Source organism: Halyomorpha halys, unplaced genomic scaffold (assembly GCF_000696795.3).
Source record: "Halyomorpha halys isolate HHAL.00 unplaced genomic scaffold, Hhal_1.1 Scaffold110.1, whole genome shotgun sequence".
In the NCBI taxonomy this organism is placed as follows: domain Eukaryota; kingdom Metazoa; phylum Arthropoda; class Insecta; order Hemiptera; family Pentatomidae; genus Halyomorpha; species Halyomorpha halys.
The window spans coordinates 2608102-2619400 of NW_027112640.1; the positions used below are offsets into that span (position 1 = coordinate 2608102).

An 11299-nucleotide genomic window follows, 5' to 3' on the forward strand; every position below is an offset into this window, starting at 1 on the left:
TATATATATACATATACATATATATATTTTACAAGTTCAAGTCGAACATAATTTTAAATTTCTGGAGCTACGAGGCAAATAAATAATAAAGTGGGGGTCCTGCTAACTACAAGTTTTCTTTTTGAGGCCAGTCAGCATGTTAAGTTAGTAATAATAAATAATAATACCAGGCTGGGAGTTTAGTCTAATGCAAAGGTTTAAAAAAATAAGTACTAAAGTATTAACATTTAAGTACTTACTCGTTCTTGTGGCGACTTGGTAACACTGGCGTACCGCTGATCTGCGTGAAGGCGCGAAAAGGCACAAGCTAGTGTGTAAATCCTGAATCAATGCTTCAAACCTGCCAGTTTGTATTGTCTAATGGTGCTAGTTCTTTACCATAATTATTTATCCAGGTAAAGTTAATTTATTTTATAATTTGGAGGAAATAGGTAGATATATATATTTCATATTAATATAAATTAAATTAATATTTTTGTCTTGGTCACTTTTTTTTTTTAAGCCCATGTTTCAGGTTCATGGTAGTAATGATAACAATGCCATTTACTGTCAAAATTTGAGTGATAGTACTAGTTATACTATTATGATAGTATCTATCATGCAAATCCTAATATTTTACTGTAAATATAAGTTTACTTGATGCTAATGACTATAACAGCTGTCACTATCACTACTACCCTGTAGCCTCACCTCAAGCTGGTCTTGTTCTGATTTTATGAATTTTTTTTTTGATAGCCAATCATAATCCTGCATAAAGTGCATCTTTATTTTATCTGATGTGGCATCAGTGCTTTGCTTTAATAGTGTCACATCTATCTGTGAAAATATATATGTATTTTTACTATTCATTTCTAGTTTTCTCTAAACAGTCAAAAAGCATATGTTAGTAATTTGTATATTTTTTTCTTTTTTGGGAAGATATTACCCTTTTATGACTTCTTTACTTTATTTCCACATCTTTTTTATTTATTTATTTATATTTATTTAAAACTGTATAAAAAATACAACAAGCAAATTTGATCATAATGACATAATGATAATGATATGATTCAGCATGTAGAGAAACTACCCAGTAGTAGAATTCTAAAAACATTTTACAATACAAGGCCACTAGGCCATCTTCTTTTCAGGCGCCTCATTTCCACACCTAAACGTTTTAGACAGTTGGCCCATTATCCTGTTCATCTATAAAAATGAAAAATAATTTATAAATAAATATTAAAATAAACACATCAAAATTAATTATAAGATATTTAAATATAATTTACTATTTACACAGCTAATTTTACCATTAAGTATCAATTTACATATTTAAAAATTTGAGATTCGGCCTATAATTTAAATACTAATTATTCTTATTTTTTTCTGACCTTAAATTATGGTTTATTGTTTTATTTTGTATTGGACATATATTATAGATTGTAGCGGGTAGACTGGGGTAGCTTAGTGACAACTCTAATTGCTTTGAGATAGTGTAGAACGACCCCAATATATTTTTATGCAGGATGAATTATTGAAAAAATCAAATAATAATAAAGATAAGATTAGATAGCTCAGCATACAAATTATTAAAATATCTAAGACCAAGTTTCAGCGGTTTTAACAAAAATAACCCATATGATGTTAAAAATGCACAAAAAGTAAAAAATAAAAATTTAAATTGCTGAAACTAACAATAAAATAATCTAAAAAATGCTATGAACTCTAAATTGAATAAATTCATGAAATAAATCTATACGAACCTTATAATAGTAATATAAATGAAAAAAAAAAAATGAAGAATGTTGTAAGTCAGGATTACATGTTACTTAAACTAAAACATATTTATTTGCGAACTAATAAAAAAATAATTAAAAAAATACCAATAAAACTGCAATAAATAATAATAATAATAATAAATAAATCAAAATTGCAATTAAACTGTTAGAGAATAGCTGTAAAAAATATAACCGTATCCAAAAATAAATAATAAAAATCTGTACATAGGTGGCATTAAATTATGCATTGAAAATGGTTACAAGTTTCGCCATATGATTTGAATACATATGGGGTCAACACTGTTTACTAATATATTGGGAATTCATGATTGAATTATTAAGAAACAAAATGGAAGAAAAAGAAATAAAACCAAAATTATATTTAGAATATGTAGATGAATTATTAACAAATAAAATCGAAAAAAAAACAAAGAAATAAAACCAAAATTATATTTAAAATATGTAGATGATATGTGTTACCCCCTAATTAATTACTATAAAAAGATAATTTGAACAAATGAGGTAGAAAATAATAACTCAATTTTTTTTTTCCCAATCCCTCTAAAACAGAATATGAATTAATAAATATCATAACGCATTTGTTACATAAATCAGATTGGATATAGACCTTTTTCTACCATTGGTACTTTGAGGTGTGACACTGAGGTACTTGTGGTTTGAATGGTCCATTCTGTGAGAATACTACTATAAAAGAAATTGGAGGTGAGGGGCCTCCGCGTGATTCTTAAACAAACTTAAAATATTGATTTACATATTGAAGAAATAAAAGTTCAGAGAAAAATAACCTCAGTGAGTAATCAGCTGGGAATAAGGATAATTTAAAATAAACTATTACAAATACTTCTAGGAGTTGTATATTTTAAAATATATTTTAATATTTTGACTAGGGTGAAGAAGAAACTGGCCATTAGAATTGGCTGAAATGAATTTGTGTTTGTAATGTGTAAAATACACAAATTTGTATGTTTATTTGTAAATCATCTTGCAAGCAGGAACGGAGTCTGATTTGAATGACCCATACCACAACATTGACCCCTGACTACCTATATACAGTCTTCAAGTATCAAGAAACAGTAACATTTTCTCCGGCAATAACATGAGTGATTGTTGGTAGATCTTGACTTGAGCCTTGCCTGGGCTTGGATGTCAACACCTTCTTGATCTGTAGTAGGCATATATTGTTCAACCAGGGCCCTGTTTCATAATAAAGTACAAACTAACACTATTAGTCATGTAGATTTAACTTAATTCAATTACACAGACTTGTACAATAGTAACTTGTACTTTAGTATTTTTTAATTCCTGTAATACCATCCTGTAATAGTCATCCCTATCATGAAAAAATAAGTATTAGTATTATTATCATACTAGTTTCTACACTTGTACTATGAACTAATACTATTAGCTTTCATTATGAAACAGGGCCCAGGTAGTACAAAAGCCAAGGTGAAAAAATGGGAGTTATTAAGTTATTTTTTATTACTTTAATGAAAACTATGTTAGTCAAAATTGATGAGTCTGCCAAGTCTAGGTAGGGGAATACAAAATGGCAGCTGTATCAAAACAGTCGCCATCTTTTATTCCCCTACCTATTCTTGGCTGACTTGTTAATTTTGAATAGTAATTGTACCTAATTTTCATTAAAATAATAAAAAATTGGAGTGAAATAATTGCCTTTTTCTCCTCTTAGGCTCTTGAACTAAGAGATGTGAGATATCTTGATGACGTTCCGGGTGCAATGTCCCGACCTACAGTTAAAATTCTCTACTTCACTTATTTATCAGGCCTAATAGTTTACTCTGCTCATTATTTTTCAAAACAGTATTGTATCGTTATTCTTCCAATATAAGCGTTATATAAGGCCAAGTTTCGCGTGGTATAGAGCAGTAGAGAGTATCTTATTTTTGGGTTTATAGTCATAAGTCGTGAACCGAATAATTTTATGGAAGAAAAAATAACGAGCGTTTCCTGCTTTCGATCGTACTTATATCCTTATTTTTTTAGGTTATTCAACATCAGATACCTCTCTAGATATTCAGAAGTATTTCGATTTACGCATTATCACCAAGGTCAGGTTTTACGACTGACCTCAAACTACTTTATCTTAGTTTATTTCGAAACCTGATTCGTTATTAATATAATTAATTTAATTTTAATTCAATAATCAATAAAGCAACTATAGTGAGGAGACCTTTCACAACTTTGTTTGCATAGTCATGCAGTGTGTTCTAGATTGCTCTGATACAACTAACTTTATATACAAATACATAATAAAACTGTGAGAAGTTTTTGTTATTATTACATAATTTTATATTTAAAATTTTGAGCACGTTTTCAAAACCTTTATTCCGCATCGTGATATCCTTAATCCAATTCATCTTGAATGTATTGAAGCAGAACTAAATATTCCACTCTAAATGACCCTTCCACCTAAAGTATTTCATCCATCAGAAATATCCAGTATCATTCAGAGATTACCTAACCGCAAAGCTACTAGATATGACCTAATAACATCCCACATCCTAAAACGTCTTCCTCGAAAAGCCATCGTATTGAGGAATAGAAGGCGAAGACCTACATATATAACGTCGTTCTCCGTTCCACATATTTCCCTGACTCATGGAAATTATCTATAGTCAAAATAATTCCCAAACCCCATAAGCCAGCAGAATCCTACTACCATCCTATCTTTCTATTACCTATCATGGACAAAATCCTTGAAAAACTCATTTTGAAACGCTTATACCCCATCCTTGATTCCAATCATATAATACCAGAACATTAATTTGGATTCCAAACATCTCATTCCACTATCCAGCAATGTCGTCGTGTGGTGAACGTTGTCTCCTTTTCTTTGGAGTGCGGAATGTACTGCACGGGAGTCTTTTTCGATTTAGAACAGGCTTTTGATCGAGTCTGGCATCCGGGACTGCTTTACAAACTCCGTATATTCCTACCTCCTACATACTTTCTCACTATCCGTTCCTTTCTCACTGACAGATTATTTAAAATAAACCACAATGGTTCCTATTCATCTCTCTTCTTTCAGTCCGCTGGTGTTCATCAGGGTAGTATCCTCGGTCCCATCCTCTACACAATCTATACAGCTGACATCCCAACCAATCCTAACACTATCCTCACCTTATATTGTAAAAATGTTTTTAGAGTGCTACCAATGGGTAGTTTCTCTACACGCTGTATCATACCATTATGATTTCTTCAAATTTACTTGATGTATATTATTTGCAGTTGTAAATATCAATAAATAAAATAATAATAATAAAAAAAAAAAAAAAATGGGCTTACTCACTCTTCTCCCACCGGAAGGTGAAAACTTTTTTATTTCAAATAAATAAGACCAGCGTTTTCACTCGTATTATGTTCTACATAATATGTATTTTAAATTTAAGTTATTTAAATTTTACTTAATTTGATCAACATTTTTTTATTAAGTATTTGAAATCCATCTAGTAAACTGGTGCACTCAATCCCCTCAGAAAATTCCACAGGTCTGTGAAGAATAAATAGTGGAGACAGTCGTACGGTGTCAAATGGTATTTGAATCCGAAATGCTTTTCATGTTTATAAAGAAAAATGGACCTTATTATTGAAACTAGGTTGTATTAACGGTTTATTATAAACTTTTTAGTGGTTCGCCAACTGCAGTGCCATCGCTTTATTTATAGTTCCCGAGTTCAGCATTGCTTAACCATCTAAATTTTTCCGGTTAACTCGTCCCTCTTCATTGCAATTATCTGACAAATTTTTTTTTTTCAGATACATTAAATGACATTTTTTATAAGCAAAGAACAGAAGGTAGTACAATATTTTAGTAAATTATAACTTTTAAGTTTCTGAAAAGAAGGCGTGAACTAAGTGATTTGAGAACCGAAATAACTACTATCTTATTTTTTTTTTTGTAAGTTTTATTTTAGTTAATATTTTTTCCATTTTCTTTTGTATTCAAAGAGTTTTCTATTTTTCATTGATTTTTTTTTGTTTTTACTTATATTACATTATTTGTTTTCTTACTGGATTAATCAACTCTGTTTGTCTCTAGGTTAAAAAGGAGACAAATGAACAAATAAATAATATGTATTGTTATATTTTCAGTTGATGGTTCTATTGTTTGTTAGATCATTTGACTTCATTTAATCAGTCTTCAATCTATTTGAATTAAATCAGAATTAGATTTATTTATGATATTGAAAACAAAACTATATCTGACAACAAGTTTTTATTATTTCGTAAATAATGCATTATGAACAATAAAATTAAATGTTATTAATGATATTAATATTATCTTTAAAAATATTTATCAATTCAGAATATTTTTATCTTTTTAACAATTTTAATTTAAACATTTAGCTTAGTTTCAATTCGTTCCAGAAATATTTGAAATATTAGAGTAAACATATTTATTTATATCAGAAATGTAATTTCCTATACGAATAAACAACAACTTAAATGATACAGCATAAATATAAATTGAACATTAAATTAAAAAATATAAAATTTTTATAAATGTCATAAAATACTTTATTGTTGGTATTCCAATTGAAGTTCATAGTTGTTGAGATGATTTCTTCTTAATGAGTTACCCACTTTACTGTCTCTTTACGTTTAAAAATATTTTTTAATGAATTTTGAATCTTTAAAAACTTAATCCAGATCATATAAGTAAAATAAAAAGTTTTATAAGTTCGTGTTTTAGATGTATATCACTAATTACTAGTAAATGACAATTGGCGCTTGTTTTACATTGATTACATTGTTCCAATGTCTTAACAAAAATCATCCCAATTATTTAATATTCAAATTTTTTAATTTATACAAAATTACGGAATATTTATTTTACATTCAAAAGATGAAATAAATGTTATTCATAAACACAATGAATTAATATGCTACTTAAGACGTCAAATAACACTATGTCTCATAGGAATTATTTATAAATCGTAAATAGCCAAAAACTCGAATAATTATCAGAGCAAATAATTGTTAATTCAGACTCATGATATAATTTAAAACTTTTTACAAATAAAACATACATATTTTCTTTTATAAAAAAAAGAATATTGATATTAATCAACTTTTTTTTTTTTATATTTTTTACTATATGCATATTTTATTGTTCAATCTTAAAGAGCTGAGTAAACTATTTGGCCTCATGAATAAGTGGAGTGAAGTAGAAGTTTTTTGAATGAGTGGAGTATAGAATTTTAATTACATGTTGAGAAATTGCATTTGGCAGCTCGCATCTCTAGAACAATATACGCCTTATACTGAACATAAAGGTGTTCTTGGATCCCAGGAGCATGAGTTCAAGTCAAAATTATAATAAAAACCTCTGAAACCGTCTGTAAGTAGTTTTGGGTCAATGTTGTGGTATAGACCATTCTCATCAGACTTATGACGAGATAATTTTCTGAAAATAAAAAGTCATATATCTTCAACAAAATTTTTAATTGTTCTCTAACATATCTATTTCTAGGATCAATGTAATATTTGCGAAATTTTTTAATTTAAAAGAATAAATTCTTTTCCCTTTTCATATCTCAATTTGTCTTTCTTTTATATTTCTTCTCTTGTTTTATCTTTTATCTATCTGTTACTATTATCGTTTTCATTTATTGTTTATAACCTTTAATTTTTCTTATTAAATTTTATGTTTCATTGTACTCCCCTATTATTTTCCCCTGTTTTTATGAACTATGTCAAGTGTTTGTAGCCCTGACGAAGCCCTGTAACATAGGGCGAAACGTTGGCTCAAATAAAAATAGTACACCCATTTACTATTTGAGTTTTATTTGACCGCACTCGGACCATATTCCATCCATTTTGTGTAATTAATTGAATCTCATATTTTTCGGTAAAATGGGGTCTTATTATTTTTGAAATGAAATGAAAAATAGTTTATTATTTTGGGACTGGGTCCCTTTAAAACAATTACAAGGATAATTTTAATTTTATTATAACTTACACTGGCTAAAAAACATTCTGGCAACACTTGATTATAACTTATATACAGAGAAGAACAAAAATAAAGTAATTAAAACACTAACTGACTAAATACATAAAAAACAACAAAAAGGTAATTACAAAATATCTGTACTATTTTAATATTGTACTAGATTAGTGAAGTAAAAGGTAGTTAAATAGAAGGGTTTTAAACGAGGGAAGGGTTGGTACATGACGTATGTTAGAGGGAATTGAGTTCCAGTGATATACAGCTCGGGTAAAAAATGATTTATCAAACGCAGCAGTTTGGTGAGGTGGACGGACGGTGGATGTCACATAAACTGAACCTGGCTGTAGGATTGCCTCTATATTGCATTAAACTTTTTATAGGTTATTGATTACGGTTATGTTAAGGTCAATGACTACGAAATATTAGGAAGCCACAGACATTCGGCCAACTACACTGCTCTAGTCTAAATCGGAGCGTAAATAATTATTATTTCATAATTAATTATTTGTGGAAAAATCCTTGAATTTATTCAGTGAATAAATAATTTTAAATGACCAGGTCTATATGCTACTACTGCAAATGTGACATAATTGAGAAATAAACATAAAAAATAAAATTAATTAGGCTGCACCATGAAATAATAAAAAATATTCTACAGTAACTAGATCAGTAAGCCTTTTAATCTTTGACACTGAAACAAATTTGACATTAGCAGAGAACGTTAGAAAAAAATCTAATATGCTTTTGAGTATGAATAAAATTACTCACTATGATTTAAATTTTGGTTTAGGCTGACGCAATCTCTTTGAATTAAATAATAAAACTGCTATATTATGAGTCATTTCACCTCCCAAGATTTGTTTGTTCTTCGGAAAACGAATATTTCCTGAAATAAATAATAGTCGTAAGATACTTTAGCTCAATCAATATACTTGAACCTTATTCTAGATACGTTAATTTTTATATATTCTCACAACCAATAGATTAGGAAAAAAATGATAATTTTTAATTTATGAAAACAAAATCTATACTTTGTAAAAACTAACTTCAATTTGAGTTAGGATTATTTTTTTCATCAAGATATACCAATTAATATGTTGGTGTTTAGCGATGTGGACGATAACATACTTGAGAATTTCGTATTTCAAAAATGAACTTAAAATATAAATATTTTGAGCATTTATTATTTTCTAATAATAGGTAGGCTTACTGATTGTATGCATAAAAATTGGAACCAATTACACGATAATTTGAGTCATGTAAAAACAACCTAAAATTCAAAATACGCCTGTTTGGAAGTCTCATGAGAATGTCTCAAATAGAAGGGAGAGAGGTTGAGGTAGGGGTGCTTAGTTCAGATTAATTTTTTTACATTGCGCTATCTTCTCAGGGGGCCCATTGCAAAATAAGTTGAATTAGTGTTAATTTTCTTCCTAATGATTTTATGTTTATTCTGAAGGAATAAACAATTTCACTCGAAAAGCGAATGAGATACATTACAAGACCCGAAGCAATCTATTGAACTTTATTAAAAAAAAAATAATAATAAATATAAATTTTATTTCTATTTTGGTGGGGTAATTTTTTTAAATATTTTTTATAAAACTATTTTCAAGACCTCTGTTCCTCAAACTTTAACATCAAATTACTATTTATGCATTTTATTTAACAGTTTAATTTTATTGATGATAATTTCCTGTGAATTGCCACATTCCAAATTGTACCTATAACACAGATCAATAAACAATTTTTTTTTATACTTATATTCTAACAATAATTATAACGATATTTGAGTTATTTGGAATTTTAAGCGAAATATACACCATGGTTACCAAATAACTCAAACTAAGCAGCTGACAATAGGTTGGAGTTTTTTTTAAAGTTGATAAAATTTGTTAAAGTTTTAAACCAAAAATAACTATTCTACCATTACTTTTTGCTCTTCAAACATTCACTACTTTCCCTAAAAAATTAGAAAAATGTCATGATATACTCATATTATGAGAAATATCGTAAATAATATTTGTTCAACGAAAACAATCAACAATGTTGAAACAAATTGATGTAACTTTAATAAGATAACATTTCAGCCCGTAGGAGAATTCCTTGGCCCAATGGTTCTCTTAAAAGTGGGTAGTAACCTAAAATTTCTACAACTTGAATTTGAGAGAAATAAAATGAATAAATCTGGTCAATTTGTGATTATCATTATTTTAATAATTCTAATAAACAGGTTAATAGAATTCAAATAATTATTTTATAACAATCATATACAAATTTAATAATTAACACTTTCTTGGTCTTGAGAACAAAAATTTCTTCGTGCGTGCACGTGGTTTGCGCTTTATATTTATTCTGGTTGTTAGAGTTTAATATGAAAATATTGATTGATATATATAAACATAAACAATATTTTATCTCAAATTTTACTTGTCAATGTTTTTCGTTATCCACCATTTTTAAGAGAACTATTCATGTTAGACATTATATTATTGAGTGAAATGGTGCATTTAATGGTAATAGTGTACTTTTTTAAGTTGCCAAACATTTTTTTTTTTTGGATGCTGAATATCAAATGTTACAAAAAGTTATGATGGATCCTTCTGTCAGTCGTTATGTGAAGGTTCCGTCTATTGAATGTCGAACTGCCAGAATACAGAATAAAACCTTTTTCCCTGACTGTGTCATGTTATGGCAAAATAAATTGACTTATAGAGTTTGAGAAAGTGGAGTTGTTCTGATGTAAGGTTTATTATTTGTTTTTATATGATACGACTCATATATCTTAATCTTGACTGGTCGCCTGGGCATTGTAGGCTCACTGAGAATGACTCAACCTTTAGCAGCGAATTAGACAAATAATTATTTCACTTTTCTAAATAATAAATTAGCCACCTATATCTATATCCATAAATATGGATATATTTATATACTCAAAAACATATTTTTTTTGTATTAATAATTGATTTGTTTCTGAAGAATGAGAAAAAAATATTACTGATTCTCTTAAATGATTTTATATTTGCAAAACATTAGAAAAACGTAATAAGTATTTGAGTAAAGTTGGTCAACAAAATTATTTTTTTTGGAAAAAGCTAATTATATTCGTTTTTATTATCTTCTGAAACCATTAAAACCATATTACAAAACAATTAAAAACTTGAATTAAGTTGCTAAAAATGGATTTTTTTTTTCGTTTTTTAATGTTATTTGTTTGAAGGTTACATTCCCTGCAAAACTAAAAATCAATGATTTTATTATAAGGGGAGATACAGCGTATTGATCTTTTACCTATATTTAAAAAAAAAAAATGTAGATTTTAAGCATGCTCTCTTTGGATATTTATATTTTTTATTATAAGCTGAAAGCTATGGATCGCCGAACATTCTAAATGATTTAAATTATGGTTAATTGTCTGCATAGATCCTTAATGGACCAATAAAAGCAGTTAGATATAAAACCTTTTATGGAAACTGGCAAGTAAAGTTTATAGAGACACCTGATATTTTATTTATTGATTTTTATTATATATTATTAGCATATTTTTTTA

The 11299-nt window shown here is 28.1% G+C and overlaps 1 protein-coding gene across 2 annotated transcripts in view; it reads left to right on the top strand.

Moving 5' to 3' along the window:
• The window catches only part of LOC106677870 (dual specificity protein phosphatase 22), a 208555-nt gene that overhangs the window by 5194 nt on the left and 192062 nt on the right, over positions 1 to 11299 (top strand). The gene's annotated exons all lie outside the window — the stretch shown is intronic.